Here is a 24,392-nt window from a genome sequence, read left to right as displayed (position 1 = left end):
ACCCCGTGAAGACCACAGACCAAAAACATGAAACAGGAAGTGATTCTGAAGCCGTCGATCCAAGTAACAGTTTAGATAAAAAGCATTTACATTTACACCAGGTTAAATACACATCTTTGATTAAAGGTGCACTCTGGAACTTTCCTGGTGGAGGACACACCCCCTGTTTGTCTCCATGGACATTTTATCACTTGACCATAAGCCATATCAGTATATTTTAGGAATGAAAACACCTGTCATGTAGTTAATGTAACATACATATGTTTGAAATGTTACATAGTGCATCTTTAAGATAAAACGAGAGCAAAGTGCCCCAGCCGCATGTGATTAATATGTTTGTGTTTGTCTTTTCTCTTGCAGGTGAACGGACAAAAGTGACCACAGCTCCATCAGACCCAGTGAAGACCACAGACCCTCAACATGAAACAGGAAGTGACTCAGAGACTGGTAACAGTTTTTAGATGATCTGTTTTCATCCTCACCACTTAAAATGTGCCATGGGTGATGATTACACGGTTTATTTAATTACTGTTTATTTCATTCTTTATTCTCTATTTTCCTGTAGTTGACACAACCAAAGTGAAACTGCTCCATGTGACCACAGCTCCATCAGACCCAGTGAAGACCACAGGTTCAAATCCCGCTAAATATTGTAACAGTAATATAACAATAAGTTTATCTCCAGTTTGTAAATACTGTAAATCCTAATTTATAGCATTGGCCATGATAATAATAGTTACAAAGCTGCTGGATTTAACCCTCAAAACCTTGTATAGAAACTGAGTTGTTTTTTTGTTTTTCAGGAAAAATCAAACCGATGTGGGTGATGATTTGCACAATGTGTGGAGTTCTTGTGGCCTTTGTAAATTTGGTGCTAGCTTTTTTTTGCATAAAACCGAGAAATGGTAAGAAAGACTGCTGTAAATTAAAAATAAAAGCAATTTCAAATGTTTTCTGAATGGAATTTATTATTTTCCATGTAAAGAAACCCAGAGCCAAAAAAGGTAAGATGAGAAGTTGTCTTTTTATTTTTTTCATTTTATTCAAACACAAAAAAACACCCATCACAAAATATCACTCTTTTTTTTTTAAATTGTAAAGTAATTGCATTTGTAGTTTTGAAAAGGTTTTAACAGTGTTCTTTTCTCGTTATCAAAGCTCACGATGCAAGGCTGTTGGTATGTTCAAATATTACACCTAAATGATCTATATTATGTGTTGAATCTAAAGTGTTGTCTGTTTCAGAGTATGTGAACACACAGAATCAGCCAATCAAACGCAGTGGCCACATGGTGGTTATTGTTCTTCTTTAACCTACTGTGTTTCCTGTTTATCCTCATTTATTGATTTTATCTTATCCTGAAGCTTGTTGCAGACGATGATAAAATCTACAGTGTGATCACCTCAGTGCCCAGCGCCGACAGCTCCAGAGGTGAGTTTCATAAACTGCATATTCATTGTTTCAAGCTGTGGCAACACGACTCCATCGTTATAGAAAGTCAAATATTTAGTTTTTGGAAAAGTTAAAGGACACATTATGCTAAATTAACTTTTTTGAGCTTTTAACCATGTTCTACTATTGTTCCCTCATCAAAAACATACCTGGAGTTGCTTTTAGCAGCTAGTTTGATGAATCCTGATAAGATTTTTTTTTCTTTTCCGAGGGTCGAAAACAATCTAATTTTCTTGATCTTTGAATGTTTTTCTGGGAATCTTTTCTACTTTTTGTAAGTCTAGGGTCTCAAACTACAGGTATTCAGTGTATCATTAAGGAAGATTTCTTAGCAGAAACGAGACAGGCGGGGCACCAGGGTAAAATCCAAAAAGCTAAAATACGGTCCTTAATCGCGCTCGTTAAAAGGTCTGAAGGGTGGCTTCAACGATTCAGGGACTTACACACAGTCTAATCAAACAAACAATAGTCAATAACTCTTTCGTGTAGTTTATTCATCAAAAAGGCAATCAAAATGGCGCCGGAGCAGAAATTCATGCCGGTAAATCACAGGTGATGTTCATATCAGATTTAACAGCAGATTCATGCAGGTAATGTTAAACCAGGGTTTTGCCTTGAATAATCAAACGTGTCTATGCTAATCTATATCAAAAAGAGGGAAAGTGAGAAGCTAAGGGAGGAGGAACAGCTGAGTTCTACCCAAATCACGCCACACTGCAAAAGGGCCACACGCTGAGCTCGCTTACGATTTGTAGGTTTTGGTCCGGACTGGTTCCTGTGGCGGCAGCGACGTGTTGGCTGGTCCTTGACGGGCGGCGGTGGCGCGGGGCGGCGCGAAGCGCCGGGCAGCGGTGGCGCAAAGCGGCGGGCAGCGGTGGCGCGAGGCGGCAGGCAGCGGTGGCGCGAGGCGGCGCGTGTCAGCTGGTCAGTCTCGTGTGCGTGTCCGCAGGGCAGTCGTGCCGCGACGTCCGTGATGCGGAGCTGCAGCACGTGGCTTGGAACTGGTCCAGAGTTCCTCTCTTAGCGGTGGAACGCGTTAGCGGCGTGTTAGCTCCTCACGCGGCCTTTACTCAGATGAGAACGTAGCGCTGATCCACGTAAACGACACAAAACTAGAAGAAGCGAAGTAGAAAAGAAAGTCTCTGTCCGGTTTAGCGCTTAAGCTAAATTCCAGGTGTTTCCAGGTGTTTCAGAGTTCAGAGTTCAGAGGGCGACTAGCTGGCTTAGAGTTGTCGACCCACGTGGCGGACGCTTTGTTGAGACAAAGGAAGGGTCAAAGCTCATCCGTGGAGACGGCTTCAAAAGAGAAAAAGACAAAGGAAAAACAAAAGAGAGAAGAGGGAGAAGAAGCCGTTTCTAGCTCGGAGCGTCGTTTTTGTTACCTCGCGCCGTGGGGCATGCTGGGAGCGAAAGGGGCGGGCGCTACTGCGACGACTTCCTGTTTAACATTTGCCTGGCCGAGAAAATAAAACTGGAGTGACGTAATTTTGGCAAACCCTGTTTTAACATTTACATGTTAAACACTTTTAGCAGTTTGTGCACATTATGATGTGTGATGGGCACTCGAGTTAAAGCGTTGAGAATATAAAACCTTAAACAGTGGAAAAATGCGTAACACAAGGTGAAACATGCGGTGTAGGGAGTTGATTCAGACAAACATTCATGGCATAATCACATAAAACATAGTTTTCATTGGGGCGTCCTCCTGTAAGACTGTGGGGAGAAGGTCTGTTATCACAAAAGTCACAGCGGCTCCCCTGCGGTGAGGGACAGAGGGAGAAAGAAAACCCCCACAATGTTCAAAGAGAGATTTTCTGTTATCTGGCCGTGGAATGTCCATCTCCATTCCCCTACATAAGTTCATAAATCATCTCTAGACTCGCTCTGTGAATTTATCCCGTCTAATCACGATCAGTACAACTGTGTGCTGAGACCCGGAAGTGAGAGACCAGCTTGAAATGCATGAAAGAGTTTTTATCTTAAGCTGTGAGTAATTCCCTCTGCAGCCAATAGAAGTTCAGAGGCAAACAGCAGAGATCCAAATGTAATTTTGTTAGTAATACATTTACATAATTTTTTCATTATGAAACATGAAATGCCAAAGTAAAGATACTGAAGACCATGTTTAAAGAGTAATAACGAAACAGCCCCATGGTTAGGTTTGATTAAAGGTCAATTATCAAAAATTAAACCTAACCAGAAGAAGTGCAGGAGCTCCAGTCGTGGCACCGCCCCTCGTCTGCAGACAGTCCTTCTCCAAATATACAATCTCAAATGGTGGGAAAGGGCCTGTAACTCTATGGGAGATTTACAGTTTTGATAGAAATATCTAAACTACAAATCCAGAAATTTGAACCTTTAATTGTTTGTTTGGGATTGGCCCCACAAACCTGCAATAAAATCACGTCTCTTTTTGTTAATTTGAGCTGGCAGAGAAGACTTTGGACTTTGGAGGTCCATACTCTGAAGCAGTATTTGTTTGTACCAGACATTTACACTGCTGTTGTGTCCTTACCTGTATGACTTTGACATTATGATTTTCTATATTTAGTTAATTCAACATATCAATGAAGATATCATAAAACCAAATGTTACTCAAACTTAAAGGTGCCATATCATGCTTTTTTCCCCGTTTTGTAGTCTACCCTAAGTGTATATTTGATAATAATAATAAGGGTTGTGCAACACCCATAACATAATAGTTATGAAATATCACCCAGACCTTGGACCCCCTCACCAACCGGAAATGCAGACGGCTTGGTTTGAGATTCGCCCCCTTGCGAAGAGCGATCTGGCTCCCCCGCCCAATCCGTGACGTAGTCTCAGCGAGAGCGTGTGTCCTCCGTCCCCACCCCGTGACGTTATCTCAGCGTGGAGACGGTGTATGTACAGCTCCCGCGCTCCATCGTCTGTGCCAACACTCAAATGTAACTTTGATGTAAGTTCTACAACAAAAGTCTAAAGACAGCGCAGCAACGTGAATCTAGCCGCGTGGCTCTCTTCCTCATTCACACGCGGAGCAAGAGAGACTCGCGGCAGCACTCACCCTCACTCCCCCTTTCCCCCTCGTGCAGCCAGGAGAGGAGGGAGGGAGAGGAGGGAGAGGAGGGAGGAAGGGAGAGGAGGGAGGAAGGGAGGGAGAGGAGGGAGGGAGAGGAAGGAGGGAGAGGAGGAAGGGAGAGGAGGAAGGGAGAGGAGGGAGGGAGAGAGAAGAGGGAGGGAGAGGAGGGAGGGAGAGAGAAGAGGGAGGGAGAGGAGGGAGGGAGAGGAGGGGAGGGAGAAGAGGGAGGGAGGGAGAGGAGGGAGGGAGAGGAGGGGAGGGAGGGAGGGAGAGAGAGGAGGAAGGGAGAGGAGGGAGGGAGAGAGAAGAGGGAGGGAGAGGAGGGAGGGAGAGAGAAGAGGGAGGGAGAGGAGGGAGGGAGAGGAGGGGAGGGAGAAGAGGGAGGGAGGGAGAGGAGGGAGGGAGAGGAGGGGAGGGAGAGGAGGGAGGGAGGGAGGGAGAGAGAGGAGGAAGGGAGAGGAGGGAGGGAGAAGAGGGAGGTAGAGGAGGAAGGGAGAGGAGGGAGGGAGAAGAGGGAATGGCGAGGCGCGGTTGTGGTGATGACGCGCGGTTGTAGCATGGATGTATTATATTACCTGGATAGGGTATGGCTCGCCACTGCATGTCGCAGACTCTACTACTCTACTATGTAGATAAACATCTGAATACATTTGACATGTTGTAGAATGATATGATTAAAAGTCAGTAATTTAAGAAAACAATGTTAGATCAAACATTCCATGTAATTAATAAGGACCAGAATTATTTCCATTGTCAGTGAAAAAGTTTCTTAAAACCAGTTGTTTAATATTTGGCTTTATCTCACACTGGGCTCTGCGCTGTTCTAGTAACTCTCTGATTGGTCAGTATGATCACATGGTACGCAAACCGGACGCAGACCTACGTCACTTCTGGGCTGCAGTGTCTGAAGAGCTAAAGGCTAACTGGCTACATCCGCCACTGAGCAGCTCTCATTGACTTGAATGGGCGGCCATCTTGGCTGCTGGGGGCTTGGGTTGTAGCTACTCCCCGTCAATGTGCAGATTTGACGAAAGGATATAGTCTGATCTGTAGCTTAAAACTGCGGGAATCAATCAAAAAAACACTTTGGGCACATATGAGGCACAAATAGCACTGTAAGAAGGTTAAAAGCTCTGAAAAGTTGATTTTGCACGATATGGGACCTTTAAACATCTCATGTACTTGGAGTGGCTGTGACATTGTTTTTAATGAACACAGCTTTATTTTAATGTGCAAAAACATAATATTATTTGATGAATTTGGTCATTTCGACAGCTTCTGCAGCGGTCATGGGAAACCGAAGCAAAGATGTGAATGAGGTGAGGAGTCTTTGGACATTTGGACATTTATAAAGAGTAAATAGTGTGATTGTTGTTGTTGTTTTGAGACATATCACCTGTACTGCACCATCCAGGATGAATCGACCTCAGGATCTGTGGCGAATGTTCTCTACAGCTCCACTGAACACTGAGGACACTTTTACTGTGAGGAAGGACTGGAGACTTGTAGCACTTGTTTTTTGTTTTTTAATAATGTTTCTGTCGTTTTGATTGAATATAGTTTGTGATCTATGGAATACTGTATTTCAAACAAAGTACTAATTAATACATGTCTGTCCTTCCGAGTACCACTGGAGCTAAAACAGGTCTAAAAGTTTTAATTTGGGCTAAAACAGGTCTAAAAGTCTTAGTTTTGTCATGATCTGTTTTGGTGTTAGAAGTTTTTCTGTCTTTTTCCTCTGCTCCTCTTTGTTCCCTCCTCCCTTCTTGTTCTTCCTCTGGTTACCGCCCCTTTTGTCTCTCTGCTCACTCACAGTTGTACCTCATTTCTAATCACTGGTGTAGTATATTAGTGTGTGTGTTCCTTTGTTCTTAGCGAGATTGTCTGTGATTGCCCTGTTAGCTCCAGCATTCGAGCGTTTTTTCTGATCCTCTGTTTTGACTTCGTGACCTTCTTGAACTTCTGACATTCGTTATTCCTGTTTGCCGTTACCGACCCTGGACCGCCTTGTGTTTCTCCTTCTGCCTGATCCCTGATAGTGCCATTAGCCCGTGTACCGAACCTGGAAAGGATTTCGATTACGACTCTCGCCTGCTCTTCGACACAGCTGGATACTGGACCTGACCTTTGCCTGAAGATTTTGTATTTTTCTGTCTTATTTTGGATTAAAGACTGTTTAATTCATCGCCTGTCTCCCGCTCCGTAGTTGGCTCCGTTCTGCCGTTCGTGACAAGTTTGAGTTAAAACGGGTCTAATTTGAAATAAACCATTTCTACCTTGGTTCAAAGCAAGATATAACTCAAAGGAAAACATAAAACGTGAATAAAATTGACTCTAAATCAATTAATTAAGTTACAAAATTGTATTCTGACGAGCACATGCTGCAAGAGACCATGTAGCACTGATAAAAGACCAATGAATGTTTGCAGTTAAATATGCATTTGTGTATTACATTTGTAAGGATTTAGAATTATTATGACAGTGTTTTTTTGTTGGTTTTTTGGGAATTATTAGAGTTCTGTGAATTTGAAAGGGTACAGTAACATTTTCTTCAAATTTGTTGGCCCAGTGGTTAGAGACACGTACATGTCTCTAACAACCAGAGCGTGTGTCCCCCGCCCACTCCGTAGTCTCAGCGTGGAGAAGTGGGAATATAAACAGGCCAAGGCGTCGCTACACAGCGGCACACAGGAATGCCAAGTTGTCAAAGAATAAAAGCAATAATCACATTTCAAGCACTAGCAGTGTCATCATAATAAATGAAAAACATCACAAAACAATGTAATAACAAACGCCTCGTCAGGAAGTCGCACATGTACATGTACTTCCGACGCCGGTGAGGCTGGCTGCTGGTTACAACGCGCTCTTCCTTTTCTAAACTTTTTGTGCCCTATTTATTGCATTTTTGTAAACATTTTATATACATCCACTAGCCGGATGTGTACATACTGACACGCGCTGGACACGTGTTGATTCAAACTTTATTTAGCTGGACTATTGCATTTTTTCCGTCGCTGCAATGTGCGTCGGACTCTGATCTACCTGTGAGGCGGTGCCGGAGCCGCTGCGGTCTTTCCCCGAGGAAAACACCCCATCCCGGGGGAGATCCTAAGAAAGACACGGAGGGGCTGGCGTGGTAGTGCCAAGCTCCGGGAAAAAGTGTTGTTTTAGACCTGCGCTCCCAAAGAGCTGGCTTGTCTTACAAGGTACGAACGGGAATATAGAGACTCCAGCATCATTTTGCTCACAGAGACTTGGCTAACCCCAGAAATGCTTGACCATAATATCGCTTTGGACCATTTTCACCTACTGCGAGCAGACAGGACGAGGGAGAGCGGAAAGAAAATAGGAGGAGGCCTGGCGGTGTTTGTTCATGAGAAGTGGTGCAGACCTAGTCACTGTACAGTAAAGGAGCAGCTGTGTAACAAAGACATTGAACTATTAGCTGTTAGCATGAGGCCATATTATCTGCCCCGGAAGTTCTCACACATTATTGTGGTAGCAGTGTACGTAGCCCCGTCTGCTAAGGCCACAGTTATTTTATTACTTGGTTTACGGATCTGCCGCACTTAGATTATTGATTTCTACAATATAAATACAATACATTATTATATTTTTTCTTTTATAAAGTACCGCCGACAAGGCAAAATAGCAATAAATGAAATATAAAAAGCGGTATTAAGTCAAAAGATAAGAGCGCGTGAAGCAATTTTTCGTCAAAATCCTGCGTGAGTCTGGGACAAAGTGGCTCCGTCCCTGCGCGCGGCCCCGGGAGAGCATGAGAAGACGCGTGCGCCCGTTTCCTTGTCTGTTAGGCGCAGCGCTTTCTCCTTTATATCGCAAATACACATTTTAAACCCGTTTACCACATTTTCTCCAGCGCGTTTTGCCGTGACTAAGGCTGCACACTTAAAAGCGTCTGTTCTACCGATGCAAAACGCGCTAAATCTACTGTTACACGCTCCTGCCCGTTGCGTCTCCCCCCCTCCTCCCGTGGTGCGTTTTGAGTAAACAGGGAAGAAAAAATCGTTTGAAATTGAAATTATATTTATATTTCGCCCGCCTGTTCAATATAATTCATTTAAAAATCCGTAAACCAAGTAATAAAATAGCCGTGGCCTAGTGCTGAATATGCTTGTGAAGCACTGCTCTGCTGCACCAGTAGATTACAGACAAAGTACCTGCAGGCTCTCTTCCTCATCTCTGGTGACTTTAACCACGCTTCTCCCTCTTCTGTTCTGCCAACATACACCCAGTATGTTACCTGCCCCACCAGAGACAATAAAACACTGGACTTGTTGTTTGCCAACACCAAGGAGGCTTATTCTTCTTCCACCCTCCCTCCCCTGGGGGGCTCGGACCACAACCTTGTACATCTGCGGCCTGTGTATGAACCCATCATGCCCAGGCAGCCTGTGGTGCCCAGTGTGGTGAGGAGGTGGTCTGCTGAGAGCGAGGAGGCTCTGAGGGATTGCTTCAGCACCACTGTCTGGACTGAGCGTTATGGCCCACATGGGAGGATATCAACACCATCACAGAGTGCATCATGGACTATATAAACTTCTGTTTTGAAAACACTGTACTGTCAAGAAATTAGACATAAACCAATGTTATTCCTTAACACACAGAGAACACAATTCAACTTAGAATATTAAACGATACAGAAACGTCAGACTTTTGTGTAGCATGAATGGGAGAAACCGTCGGGCCGGGTCGCCAAGGCTGTTGTAAGCAACGAGATGGCCCTCCTTGGTCCCACAACGTTTTTTCTCTTGCAGGTTGGTTTTATTACAAATTATGGAATAGGCGGGTCACATTCTCATTGGTTAACTTGACATCAAGGCACTTGTCTTTTACAACAGTTGGTATTTTCCTTAGAGATAAAGCATGGGTAATGTTTACCTAAACTCCCCTGGGGTGTTACACCCCTCCCTGGAGTAAACATTCCTTTGCCCCATCTTTACGACACACAAACAAATGCAGTTTTTCACATGCCATTTTTCTCTTAGACTAATGATGCAGATAATATATAAATATCGTCATATCACGATTATGCAGATAATATACATCACAGAAATATAATCATATATTTACATTTTATCACATGTACCCACCCGGACGGTGCGGTGTTTTCCAAACAACAAGCCATGGATTAACCGTGAACTGAAGACTCTGCTGAAGGAGAAGAAGAGAGCCTTCAGGTCAGGGAACAAGGAGGAGCTGAGGACTGTGCAGAAAGAGCTGAGGAGGAAGATCAGGCAGGCCGAGGCCGGCTACAAGAGGAGGATGGAGGAGCAGCTGCAGCAGAAGAACATTCAGGGAGTGTGGAGGAGCCTGAAAACCATCTCAGGCTTCAAAGTCTCCCCTGTCCAGACAGAGGGGGATCTACAGTGGGTGAATGAACTAAATTCTCACTTCCTGAGATTTGATCAATCACCCACCCCTCCCTCTGCACAGCTGCACGCTCCCTCTTCCACAGCTGGACAATGGCCCACACCCATTCCTCTTCAGACCTCCACCGTGGCCCATCAGTTCCCCACTTCACCCGGACTCACCCATCCCCCCAGCACACAGTCCCCCTGCCAACCACTGACTGCCTCAGCAGCACAGGTGAGGAGAGAGCTGAAGAGGATTAAAGTAAGGAAGGCAGCAGGACCTGACGGCATCAGCCCCAGGCTCCTTAAGTCCTGCGCAGATGAACTGTGTGGAGTTATGGAGCATGTCTTCAACATGAGCCTGAAGCTGAGGGCCGTTCCTGTCCCCAAGACACCGCGCAGCAAAGACCTCAACAGCTTCAGGCCGGTGGCTCTCACGTCCCATCTGATGAAGACACTGGATCAGCTGGTCCTGGACCACCTCCGCTCCACCGTGAGCCCAGCCATGGACCCGCTGCAGTTTGCATACCGGCCTGGCATTGGAGTGGAGGACGCCGGCTGCACCGCTCTCTCTCTCACCTGGAGAAACCTGGCAGCTCTGTGAGGATCCTGTTCTTCGATCTTTCCAGTGCCTTCAACACCATCCAGCCGCTTCTCCTGAGGGACAAGCTGGAGATGGCTGGTGTGGAGTACGACCTGGCAGAGTGGATCCTGGACTACCTCACAGACCGACCCCAGTTTGTGAGTCTGACACTCGGACCTGCAGTGCCCCAGGGCACCGTCCTCGCGCCCTTTCTCTTCACCCTCTACTCTGCAGACTTCAGACACGACACGGACAGCTGTGTCCTGCAGAAGTTCTCTGACAACTCTGCCATCATCAGACTCATCACAGACGACGATGATGTGGAGTACAGGGGACTGGCCTGGACTTTGTGGACTGGTGTCAGCGGAACCACCTCCTCATCAACGCGGGGAAGACCAAGGAGATGGTGGTGGACTTCCGCAGGCACCATTCTGCGGCCCCCTCACCAGTGAACATCCAGGGTCACAGAGAGGGAGAGGAGAAGCTGGACAAGGTCATCAAGAAGTCCAGCTCCATCCTGAGCTGTGCTCTGGACTCGGTGCAGGAGGTGGGGGACAGAAGGGTCCTGGCTAAACTCACATCTATGCTGGACCATGAGTGTCGCCCCCTGTTTTAGCAATAGTGATAGCAATTTATTTCCTTTTTTCCAAATTGCGAATTTTGTGATTTTGTGATTTGGATTCCTTTTTTGCTGATACGCAGCTTCACATCTCATGCTCTTTTAACTAAGATCAAATACTTGATTCTGCTACACCCTGCTTAAAGATGCACTATGTGACTTTTCTGCTTGACACTGTAAACATGCTGGAGACAAGAGGTGATTCAACCAGGCCACATTTGTGAGGTGACCGCGCACAGTCTTCATGTTTTTAAAGGTGATTTTAGACTAAAACAACCAAACCTGTAATTAAATAAATGCTAGACAAATATGTTTAATGCTATACTATGTAACATGCCATGTATCACAATGAGAGTTCCATGGAGACAAGCAGGTAGTGGCACCCTAACCAGAAAACATTATATAGTGCACCTTTCATTTTTGCCATATACAGTTTTTAGGTTATTCCAAGACAAGCTTAATCTGAATAAATGCAAGATTGATATGTTTAATGCCATACTGTGGAACAATTCAGACAATGCAACAACATCTCCATAGAGACAATCTGATAACAGATGTCTATGTCTATGTTACACAGTGGAAACTTTCCCCTACACCTTTAACATTCTAAGTAAGAGTGATTTATTAAAGTCTCTGTGACTGCTGTGGTCGCGCTCACTTCCTCCATCTTCAAACAAGAGCTGAGTTCAGTCTGACACTGTCTGAAGTCACCTGCATCATGGCCGGACGTTTGCTCATCGTTTTCATGAGTGAGTTAAAACTTCTCATTTGAACACTTAATTTGATCGTTTGATCCTTTATTGTATTTTTTATTGTCTGGATCTTGCAAACTACTAAATGTGTTTTTTACTCTTGTTGGTCATAAATGCAACATTGTATACTGTATTCTAAATAGAAGAAATAGCAAAAACAAAAACAAAACTAGAAACTGCTGATCAAGGTGATCCGGACAGGATCATTAAGGTCTATCAAGATAAAAAGTTTATTAAACAGTGTCAATTCAGAATGTCTTCACTTGTTTGAATTTGAAATACACTAACATAGTATTTACTCCACAGGTGTCCATTTTGTGGCTGAAGCACAAAGTAAGCTCTTCATTTCCTATAATGAACAAGACTGATTCATTGTGACATATTTCTTCTTCTTTTGACACACAGTTCTTCCAGCTCCTACTCTGTCAGGGAACCCAGTTCTTATCAGCGACACAGACCTGGTTCATTTAAACTGTTACAAACTATGTAAAAGGGAAATTTACTTAGGCAGATCATTCAAATTAGTGACAAAATCTGCATAGTGATGATAGGCAAGACAAGCTTATTTCATACACAAGGCCGTTCAAATCACAAAAATTACAAAAATCACAAAAGTGTTTAAGAAATAAACAGACATCATAATAAACAATAAATAGACATTATCTGCTCAATCCAAATCATGTAATCATTGAAAATGTGTGTGACAGTGACATGTTTGCCCTACAGCACTTAGGTGGGAACACATGTTTGTAACTGATATTTTCCCAGAGATGCCATGAGCACAGAATGGCAGCTGACCAAAGGAATGGATGAATTATGATTATTTACAGCATTTAGTGGTGGGCGATTTGCCCAAAAAAGTCACAATTTCAATGTTATCAGGATTCATGTTCACTTAGGGCCATATTTACTCAGCATTTGTAATAGGGGTAAGCACATGCTTATGTGGAGCAAAAAGAAGGTGCCGTTGACATTTGTGTCTCTCGCAGGCTGCAGTGCAAATTGTGATCTTAGGACTTAATGAGTAGGAGCCAATTCAGCCCCAACGCGCAGAATTTGAGGCAGGGAAAATGCAAATTATATTGTTTATCGGGTACTGTTGGATTTAAAATACTACAGGGAATACACCTGTCTGAACATTTAGCAAGATGAAAAAGCAGGTGTTATCTGACTACTGCAGTTTACACATCACACCGGCATTAGAAATAATTTAAAATAACTGCATGGCTCATGTACAAACATTACAATATTATTACAATATTGTAATGATAATAAGGTGTTGTTTTGACAGCAGCAGAGGTTATAACACACTTTAACGGCACAATTTGGCCTGGAAGACTATAATCAAATCATGTGCTCCACCAGGATCCTCAAACAGCTTCATTTCAGCTTCATCTTGGTCAAATATGGTAGAAAATATTCATCACATGACTTTAGCCTTCCAAACAACAGCATTCATTGTCACACTTCTCTTTCTGTCATGGCTGGACCTCTGCTGCATGAGTGAGAAAAAGATTCAACAGCCATTATATATTCTTGCATATTATCTATTTGTACAATCGGTTAGAAAAAAACATGGCAACACAGCATTTGGAGGGTAATAATGAATAAATAGGATGTTATGCTTATGTACAGTGTAACTTTTTTCAGGTATTGCTCTGCTTGGAATTTTCCACTGTATAAACATATAAATCATCATCATCATGTATTTTATTATGGATGTTTTATTGTTCAAAAATACCTTGAAAAACATCCGTTCTTGCTCTGTTAGAGCGCCGCTTCACAGATCTGACCGTAACTTGGCCTGAACCTGATTGTTTACATGTAATAAAGTAAAATATGTTCAGTACAGATATATTGTAAAATCCTCTTTTTGGCTCAAAATGAGCCCACATAAGTATGCTAATGTGAGCTTTACTGTGACAGCAAAGGTTGCTCTGGGCTCAGAGATTTGTGAAAAGCTGTTATAAACACTAAAAAAATAATTGCACCTTTCTTTATTTATACTGACAGAGAAGACGTTGCACTTTGTATCAGTTTTTGTCTCATGTGGAGAGATCCAGTAATTGTAGACATAATTAACGTAAAAACATCTGCAACATTTAAAATTCTGACATAGAATTCAGACCTGTTCTGTTCATTTTAAACTTTTTAGGATTCAAAAATGTTTTGATGTCACATGAACATAACTTATTCACCTCCATAAGTAAATATTCATGCTTTGATGATGCTTTTGTTTCAGGTATGAAACCAGAGATCACTCTTCAGCCCTTTGATAAAGAAGTTATTATTACCTGTTCACCTGCTGGATCCAAATGTAACTTGTATTTTGGAGAATCCACACAGCCATTTTTAACTGTTAACTCAAGGACAAATGGAAAAAGATTGTTCTGCCAGTTTTATGTTTCTAAAACAGATTTTGTGACCCATTTCCATAACGTTCAGAGAAAAGTGGTCAGCTGTGACTACACTTTAGGAAACAGACCCAGCTCTCTTTCTCCTCGCAGTGAACAACACGAACTGTCAGGTCAGTCTCAAATCCTGACTCTAAAGTGTTCACAGTTTGTTGTATTTTCACTACAGAAACTGTGTTATTTTGCGGCTTTCATGAGTAAATATTATCCAAACCAGCTCCATGTGACCACAGCTCCATCAGACCCAGTGAAGACCACAGACCCAAAACAGGAAACAGGAAGTGACTCAGAGACTGGTAACAGTTTTTAGATGATCTGTTTTCATCCTCACCACTTAAAATGTGCCATGGGTTATGATTACACGGTTTATTTAATTACTTTTTGTTTCATGTTTTATTCTCTATTTTCCTGTAGTTGACACAACCAAAGTGAAACTGCTCCATGTGACCACAGCTCCATCAGACCCAGTGAAGACCACAGGCTGCTATTCAGGTGACAAATAAAGATTACTGTTTGTTTGTTTTTTGGATCCATAGCACATTTACTTTATGGGACCTTTAAATGAACCAAAATGTTGTCGTTTGTCAAATATTACACAGTATAATACAAATAAAGTTGACCTAAAACATTTATATTGCACAAACTGTCATGTTTCTTTTGTTAGTATCAGAGCTCGTGCTGTGGTCAGTGGTGTCCTCTGTCTGTGCTCTCGTGATGGGAAGTGTCCTGACTACTCTGGTTTTCTTCTGCTCAAAATGGAATAAAGGTGAAATATTCTGTCTCCACTGTCCCAGACATGTCCCCTGTCCTAGTGCTGATGTCAAGAACTGTTTTCTTTCTTTAGACAAACGTATCATCAGAGAGTAAGTAGTGGACTGTGGACACTGCCTCAAAAAACACATTTAACATACTCTATGTTTTTTTAAATTAATTAATTACCTGTAACATGTTTCTAAATAGCTATTAAAACTCACGAGGCAGTGACCCAGGTAAATGTTTAATATTTTCTTTTGGCCCTAATTCATCTAAAACTAATCCATTTGCTGCAGGTTCAAGGACAGAAGAAACAGGGGAGATTGAAATAGAAGTTGATTATGACGATGTGGAGACAACGTACACTTCTTTGGTAAGAGTTTATCTGTGTGAGTCAAGCACAATACAGGCTCAATGTCCTGGAATATAAATATGTTTTAGGATAAATGTCAATGAACGACAAAATCTCTGTCCTATACTCAGTTTGCTCTAGTTGTGTTTCCCTCTACGAGAAGCTGGAGAAGTTGGGGGTAATTAGAAAAGAGCATTAACGAGAATTTTTATAATAGAAAAAGTGCATTGACAGAGAAACAACTGTGATAAACTTAGATTTAACATGTTTTAACAGGAGTTATTTTATTACTGCAATTTTGTCATTATTTAATCAAAGGCTGATTTTTATCATCTTATTTTTTTCCCTTTTTTATTTTATTTTTATTTTTAGAAAGAACCAAGTGATGTCTATTCCAATACTCAAACTGAATTCCCACTGGAGAACATCCACCTCAGCACTGTATGAAAAGTATTATTATGTAACCAAGTGTACCTTCTGACTTATTTGTAAATTATTGTATTATTCTATTGTAAATTCTATATATTCACTATATATTCCACACTTTTGGCATCTGCTACAACAAGTGGACATTTTATAGATATTACAAGAATCTACATGTGTGAATATGTTACATGTTTTTTCCAGGCAGATTTTAGGCCTGAAGGATCCAAAATGGAACTAAATGTAAGATGTGGGAATCAATCTGAAATGCAGTTGTTCACAGATCATCTTTACGAATTTGATTAATTTGGGGTTCTTCATATAATTGTTACATGTCATTAACAAGCCTCCAATAAAATATATATATATATATACATATATATATATATATATATATATATATATATATATATATATATATATATATATATATATATATATATATATGTTTTTATGTTGTAATGAAAGTTGATTAAATAAATTACACATTATTCTACTTTTCTGTCTCAGATATTCAACATAACACCATGGATCAAATCAACATGAAAATTCTGATATCCTCAAAGCCCTAAGCGAAAAATGTTTTGGGGGCCCCTCACCACGTCATCAGAATCAGTTTTATTGCCATTGTCAGGGAACAATTTACATGGGAACTTTCTTCAACGCAAACAAAGTGCACCAAAACACCAGGGCATCCGTTTGCCATCTTGGTTAGTTTATTCTCAGCACCTCACAATCTCAAATATTGATAACTTAAATCCCACAATGCAACTTGGTATTCCGCTGACATCACCTCTACTCCCTGTACAAATAACACACCTCCCAGATATGTTTTTGAGCGTATTTGTGGGCGTTAAGGTTCTGCAGCCACATTAGCAGTTTAAATTAATACACTTTTCAGACCTTTTTCGTGTATTCTGTTGCATTTTAATGTGGTCCAGCCGGCTAAAGTAAGAGTAAAATGTTGAGGTTGTAATGCCATAAAATGATGATGAGATGAAACTGTGCCACAAGAAATTGACTAAAGCCAGTTAATTAATACAGTAGTGTACTTAATTACTCAATAGAATATTGTCTATGAAAAACAATTATGGTCAAATTGTTTTCATACCAAAATAAATGTACCTAAAACATCATTTTGTTGAACATCTATTTGTTGAATACCAAGTTAAATACCATAACGAACTATGAACCACTCGGAGGGCCACAGTGTATTTGTTAATACTAATAACTAATGTTCTTATTAGACAATAGCGCTCACTCATCGCAACATAACACAAGGAAGGTCAAGTACAAACTGACCAAACATCAGCAAAACGACAAATATGACAGTGATATAAGTTAAAATGTACATTCTCTATTTAACTGAAAATGTAAAAGTAATAGTTATCCTTACTAATCTATCCTTTACTGCTCCCAACTGTTCCTTCTGCCAAAGTGACAAAACAAGTAATTTTAAATTAAACAAATGGCATAAGCGTTGATTGATAGCATTGATAAAACTGTGCAACAGTGCAAAAATGTTCATTCCCAGAGAATGAACAGAACGAGAAGTGAAGATCCAAACCTAGATATTGTGAAGAGACTGTTTCTGCAACTTTGCCACTGTGATATAAATATATGTAATATTATTGGCCGTGAATGCAGAGCCGCGGCGCGGTCACATGGCCCAGCAGTTTCAGGAACGGCGGCACTGCCATATAGCCTCATGGCTAACCCTGACCCTAACCCTGACCCTGACCCCAACCCTAACCTTAACCCTAACCTTAACCTTAACCTTAACCTTAACATTAACCCTAATCTTAACCCTGACCCTAACCTTAACCTTAACCCGGCGCGGTCAAATAGCGCAGCAGTTTCAGGAGCCGCGGCACAAAATAACATGGCAGTTTCGGCCGCGCGCCGTGGCTCTGTAGACACTCCAAATATTATTATATAACAGATGTAATTATAATATGTCTGGTTATTTTTCACTAAAAATGTATTCAAATGTATAACAAACAGTCTAATGGTGCTTTTTCGGGATTCTGTAGAAAGAAACTCCGTCTGCTGTTTCCTGACAATTGGTGCATCCGATTGCACAGCAAGATTTACCCGTCTTGGGTCCAGAATGGCTCCAATATTATCCAAAATCTGCAATCTTTCGGGCGTGTTTACGTGCATAATGTATTTAGCCTCTCTGTTACTAGCCTGCTCTGCTGCTAGCCTGCTACTAGTAGCATGTAAACACGCCAGAAAGATTGCAGATTTTGGCTAATATTGGAGTCATCCTGGACCCAAGGTGGTTAAATCTTGTGGTGCAATTGGATGCACTTTCTACAGTACAAATATGATTTCAGTGAGCGTTTTTTGATGTTGTTCCTTCGGCTGTTTTGGCCTCAGCCACTGCGCTAGTGCATCATAACAGAAAAGCAGCTCGGTCAGTGCACTCAAAGCACCCTGAAGTGACCAAACACTCGCCCCAATTTTGAGTATTTCATGAACAAAAACAATTTCAAAGATTAATTTGGTGTAAGGTTCAATCACATTCAACTTCTTTTGAATGTTGATTTTCTATCTTTGTGCTGTTACAGAATAAAAAGGTACAAACATTTTATTTGTAAAGTATAGCAAAGGTTTGTATCTACACTGCTGTCTGGATCACATTTGATGATTTATTTTAACTGGCCAATAGTTGATTGGCCAGTTAAAACATTGACTCCCTGCTGGGCTGTCACCATTAGCAATGTTGTGCAGAGGAGGGTTCTCAGTGATTATACAGGGTTATACTCCTGGCAGGTGCTACAAAGCCAGGCAGTTTTCAGGTTAGAGACCAGTACAAAAGCAGCATTACCATCACCCATGGGCAGTAGATGATTGGATGAAGATTGGGCCGATGTATTTGTCATAGTATGCATAGTGTTTCTGCCTATGCAAATTAGGACATATTCAATAAGTGTGGAGCTCATGTGCATATTCAAATTCATTTCAAAAGAAACTTCTAATACAAAATGTTTTACTTTTCATGTATACTTTAATTGTGTAAAGTTGTATTGTGGTAGGAGTAAAGGAAAAAAATTTCCCCATTGGGGTGTATTTTGGGCCTCTCCTTGAACCGACACCTTAACGTGGTGAAGGGGTTTGAGCGCCCGAATGATCCCGGGAGCTATGTTGTCGGGGGCTTCAAGCCCCTGGTAGGGTCTCCCAAGGCAAACAGGTCCTAGGTGACGGGTCAGTATGATGACAACAAAAACAAGGCCATTTACGTCGCCCAGATCGGCGTCACCCGGGCCTCATCCTGGAGCCAGGCCTGGGATGGGTGCTCGATGGGGAGCGCCTGGTGGCCAGGTCTTACCCTTCGGGGCCCGGCCGGGCACAGCCCGAAGGAGCGACGTGGGCCGCCCTCCCGTGGGCCCACCACCCGCAGGAGGATCCATAAGGGGCCGGTGCGGAGAGATCTGGGCGGCAGTCGACGGCAGGGTTCTCGGCGACCAGATCTCCAGACATAGAGACTAACTCTGGGGAGATGGAATGTCACCTCGCTGGGGGGGAAAGAGCTTGAGCTTGTGCGGGAGGTTGAGCGATACCGACTAGATATAGTCGGCCTCACCTCCACGCACAGTTTGGGCTCTGGAACCCATCTCCTCGAGAGGGGCTGGACGCTCCACTTCTCTGGTGTTGCCCGCGGGGAGAGGCGGCGGGCTGGTGTGGGCTTGCTTATAGCCCCTCAGCTCAGCCGCCACGTGTTGGAGTTCACCCCAGTGAACAGCCTTCGGGTGGGGGACAGGTCTCTCACTGTTGTGGCGACCTACGGGCCGAACAGCAGTGCAGAGTACCTGGCCTTCTTGGAGTCCTTGGGAGGAGTACTGGACAGTGCACCGACCGGGGACTCCGTTGTTCTACTGGGGGACTTCAACGCCCACGTGGGTAATGACAGTGCCACCTGGAGAGGGGTGATCGGGAAGAACGGCTTCCCCGATCTGAACCCGAGCGGTGTTCAGTTATTGGACTTCTGTGCTAGCCACAGATTGTCCATAACGAACACCATGTTCAAGCACAAGGGTGTTCATCAGTGCACATGGCACCAGGACACCCTAGGCCGGAGGTCAATGATCGACTTTGTTGTCATGTCATCTGACCTCCGGCCGTGTGTCTTGGACACTCGGGTGAAGAGAGGGGCAGAGTTGTCAACCGATCACCACCTGGTGGTGAGTTGGATCCGCTGGCGAAGGAGGAAGCCGGACAGACTTGGCAGACCCAAGCGCATTGTGAGGGTCTGTTGGGAACGTCTTGTGGAGCCCTCTGTCAGTAGGGTATTCAACTCGCACCTCCGGGAGAGCTTCTCCCATGTCCCGGGGGAGGTTGGGGACATTGAGTCCGAGTGGACCATGTTCTCCGCCTCCATTGTTGATGCGGCTGCTCGGAGCTGTGGTCGCAAGGTCTCCGGTGCCTATCGTGGCGGCAACCCCCGAACCCGGTGGTGGACACCGGAAGTAAGGGATGCCGTCAGACTGAAGAAGGAGGCCTATCAGGCCACTCTGGCTTGTGGGTCTCCGGAGGTCATCGACAGGTATCGGCAGGCCAAGCGAGCCGCGGCTCGTGCTGTCTCAGAGGCAAAAACCCGGGCCTGGGAGGAGTTCGGGGAGGCCATGGAGGAGGACTATCGGTCGGCACCAAAGAAATTCTGGCAAACCGTCCGGCGCCTCAGAAGGGGGAAGCAGTGTCTCACCAACACCATTTACGGTGCGGGTGGAGGCCTGCTGACCTCGACTGGGGATGTCGTCGGACGGTGGAAGGAATACTTTGAGGATCTCCTTAATCCCTCAGTCACGTCTTCCGAAGAGGAAGTAGAGACTGGGGACTCGGAGGCTGGCTCATCCATCACCCAAGCTGAAGTCACTGAGGTTGTTCGCAAACTCCTCGGTGGCAGGGCTCCGGGGGTGGATGAGATCCACCCTGAGTACCTAAAGTATCTGGATGTTGTAGGACTGTCTTGGTTGACACGTCTCTGCAACATCGCGTGGCGGTCGGGGACCATGCCTCTGGACTGGCAGACCGGGGTGGTGGTCCCTCTGTTCAAGAAGGGGGACCGGAGGGTGTGTTCCAACTACAGAGGGATCACACTCCTCATCCTCCCGGGTAAGGTCTATTTCAAGGTACTGGAGAGGAGAATCCGACCGATAGTCGAACCTCGGATTCAGGAGGAGCAGAGTGGTTTTCGTCCCGGAGGTGGAACACTGGACCAGCTCTATACCCTCCATCGGGTGCTCGAGGGTTCATGGGAGTTTGCCCAACCAGTCCACATGTGCTTTGTGGATCTGGAGAAGGCTTTCGACCGTGTCCCTCGGGGTGTCCTCCGGGAGTACGGGGTCCGAGGCCCTTTGCTCAGGGCTGTCCGGTCCCTGTATGACCGGAGCAGGAGCTGTGTCCGCATTGCCGGCAGTAAGTCAGACCTGTTCCCAGTGCATGTTGGACTCCGCCAGGGCTGCCCTTTGTCACCGGTTCTGTTCATAATTTTTATGGACAGAATTTCTAGGCGCAGTCAGGGGTCGGAGGATGTCCGGTTTGGGGACCACAGGATCTCATCTCTGCTGTTTGCAGACGATGTTGTCCTGATGGCTCCATCAAACCCGGACCTGCAACATGCACTGGGACGGTTTGCAGCCGAGTGTGAAGCGGCTGGGATGAGAATCAGCACCTCCAAATCCAAGGCCATTGTTCTCAGCCGGAAAAAGGTGGCTTGCCCTCTCCAGGTGGGTGGGGAGTCCTTGCCCCAAGTGGAGGAGTTCAAGTATCTCGGGGTCTTGTTCACGAGTGAGGGAAGGATGGAGCGTGAGATCGAAAGGCGGATCGGTGCAGCGGCTGCAGTGATGCAGTCGCTGCATCGGACCGTTGTGGTAAAGAGGGAGCTGAGCCGAAAGGCAAAGCTCTCTATTTACCGGTCGGTCTACGTTCCTACCCTCACCTATGGTCATGAGCTTTGGGTAATGACCGAAAGAACAAGATCGCGGATACAAGCGGTCGAAATGAGTTTCCTCCGCTGTGTGGCTGGGCGCTCCCTTAGAGATAAGGTGAGGAGCTCGGCCACACGGGGGGAGCTCGGAGTAGAGCCGCTGCTCCTCCACGTCGAGAGGAGCCAGCTGAGGTGGCTCGGGCATCTGTTCCGGATGCCTCCTGGGCGCCTCCCTCGGGAGGTGTTTCAGGCATGTCCCACCGGGAAGAGGCCCCGGGGAAGACCCAGGACACGCTGGAGAGACTATGTCTCTCGGCTGGCCTGGGAACGCCTCGGGATCCCCCCGGAGGAGTTGGAGGAAGTTTCTGGGGAGGAGGAAGTCTGGGAGTCCCTGCTCAGACTGCTGCCCCCGCGACCCGGCCCCGGATAAAGCGGTAGAAAATAGATGGATGGATGGGGTGTATTGTTGCCTCGCCTTATTGGCACACATATGGGATTGATGAAAATTTAACATATTTCCTCAACTAGAATTTCTTTGGACTTTTAGTATGTTGTTCTGGACACCTCAGAGAAATTATTTATGCAAAAAATTTTTTTTTTACAATTAGTCTGTCGTAAAATGCTACTTTGCCTGGACTACTCTCTCATAACTTCAAATTGCACATTCTGCAAAAAAACGAAAATCACACATTTAAAAAAAAAAAAAAGGTATTTAGTCTTTTTCTCAGTTTTGTCAAGGCCGACTTGTGGCGGTTTTAAGGGTGGCGGGTCACATTTGCGAGGTGACCGCGCACAGTCTTCATGTTTTTAGACTTTTTGTGATTTTAGACTAAAACAACCAAATCTATAAATTCATGTATCACAATGAGAGTTCCATGGAGACAAGCAGGTAGTGGCACCCTAACCAGAAAACATTATATAGTGCACCTTTCATTTTTGCCATATACAGTTTTTAGGTTATTCCAAGACAAGCTTAATCTGAATAAATGCAAGATTGATATGTTTAATGCCATACTGTGGAACAATTCAGACAATGCAACAACATCTCCATAGAGACAATCTGATAACAGATGTCTATGTCTATGTTACACAGTGGAAACTTTCCCCTACACCTTTAACATTCTAAGTAAGAGTGATTTATTAAAGTCTCTGTGACTGCTGTGGTCGCGCTCACTTCCTCCATCTTCAAACAAGAGCTGAGTTCAGTCTGACACTGTCTGAAGTCACCTGCATCATGGCCGGACGTTTGCTCATCGTTTTCATGAGTGAGTTAAAACTTCTCATTTGAACACTTAATTTGATCGTTTGATCCTTTATTGTATTTTTTATTGTCTGGATCTTGCAAACTACTAAATGTGTTTTTTACTCTTGTTGGTCATAAATGCAACATTGTATACTGTATTCTAAATAGAAGAAATAGCAAAAACAAAAACAAAACTAGAAACTGCTGATCAAGGTGATCCGGACAGGATCATTAAGGTCTATCAAGATAAAAAGTGTATTAAACAGTGTCAATTCAGAATGTCTTCACTTGTTTGAATTTGAAATACACTAACATAGTATTTACTCCACAGGTGTCCATTTTGTGGCTGAAGCACAAAGTAAGCTCTTCATTTCCTATAATGAACAAGACTGATTCATTGTGACATATTTCTTCTTCTTTTGACACACAGTTCTTCCAGCTCCTACTCTGTCAGGGAACCCAGTTCTTATCAGCGACACAGACCTGGTTCATTTAAACTGTTACAAACTATGTAAAAGGGAAATTTACTTAGGCAGATCATTCAAATTAGTGACAAAATCTGCATAGTGATGATAGGCAAGACAAGCTTATTTCATACACAAGGCCGTTCAAATCACAAAAATTACAAAAATCACAAAAGTGTTTAAGAAATAAACAGACATCATAATAAACAATAAATAGACATAATCTGCTCAATCCAAATCATGTAATCATTGAAAATGTGTGTGACAGTGACATGTTTGCCCTACAGCACTTAGGTGGGAACACATGTTTGTAACTGATATTTTCCCAGAGATGCCATGAGCACAGAATGGCAGCTGACCAAAGGAATGGATGAATTATGATTATTTACAGCATTTAGTGGTGGGCGATTTGCCCAAAAAAGTCACAATTTCAATGTTATCAGGATTCATGTTCACTTAGGGCCATATTTCCTCAGCATTTGTAATAGGGGTAAGCACATGCTTATGTGGAGCAAAAAGAAGGTGCCGTTGACATTTGTGTCTCTCGCAGGCTGCAGTGCAAATTGTGATCTTAGGACTTAATGAGTAGGAGCCAATTCAGCCCCAACGCGCAGAATTTGAGGCAGGGAAAATGCAAATTATATTGTTTATCGGGTACTGTTGGATTTAAAATACTACAGGGAATACACCTGTCTGAACATTTAGCAAGATGAAAAAGCAGGTGTTATCTGACTACTGCAGTTTACACATCACACCGGCATTAGAAATAATTTAAAATAACTGCATGGCTCATGTACAAACATTACAATATTATTACAATATTGTAATGATAATAAGGTGTTGTTTTGACAGCAGCAGAGGTTATAACACACTTTAACGGCACAATTTGGCCTGGAAGACTATAATCAAATCATGTGCTCCACCAGGATCCTCAAACAGCTTCATTTCAGCTTCATCTTGGTCAAATA

The 24,392-nt window shown here is 43.7% G+C and overlaps 2 long non-coding RNA genes across 2 annotated transcripts; both read left to right on the top strand.

Annotated features, from left to right (window-relative positions):
* The first annotated feature begins 37 nt into the window (after positions 1 to 37).
* On the top strand, positions 38 to 631 carry LOC140383527 (uncharacterized). Its single transcript, XR_011932493.1, has 3 exons — positions 38 to 63; positions 361 to 447; positions 566 to 631. It is a non-coding gene; the product is annotated as an uncharacterized lncRNA (long non-coding RNA).
* A 612-nt stretch (positions 632 to 1,243) lies between these two features.
* LOC140383528 (uncharacterized) lies at positions 1,244 to 5,833 on the top strand. Its single transcript, XR_011932494.1, has 3 exons — positions 1,244 to 1,295; positions 1,366 to 1,432; positions 5,790 to 5,833. It is a non-coding gene; the product is annotated as an uncharacterized lncRNA (long non-coding RNA).
* Positions 5,834 to 24,392: the final 18,559 nt, after the last annotated feature.

The sequence above is a fragment of the Eucyclogobius newberryi genome, unplaced genomic scaffold (assembly GCF_026437365.1).
Source record: "Eucyclogobius newberryi isolate DKJ021-1_F unplaced genomic scaffold, fEucNew1.0.hap1 SCAF_528, whole genome shotgun sequence".
Classification (NCBI taxonomy): domain Eukaryota; kingdom Metazoa; phylum Chordata; class Actinopteri; order Gobiiformes; family Gobiidae; genus Eucyclogobius; species Eucyclogobius newberryi.
Note: the sequence above shows the minus strand (reverse complement) of the source record. Positions and strands in the feature narration are given on the sequence as shown.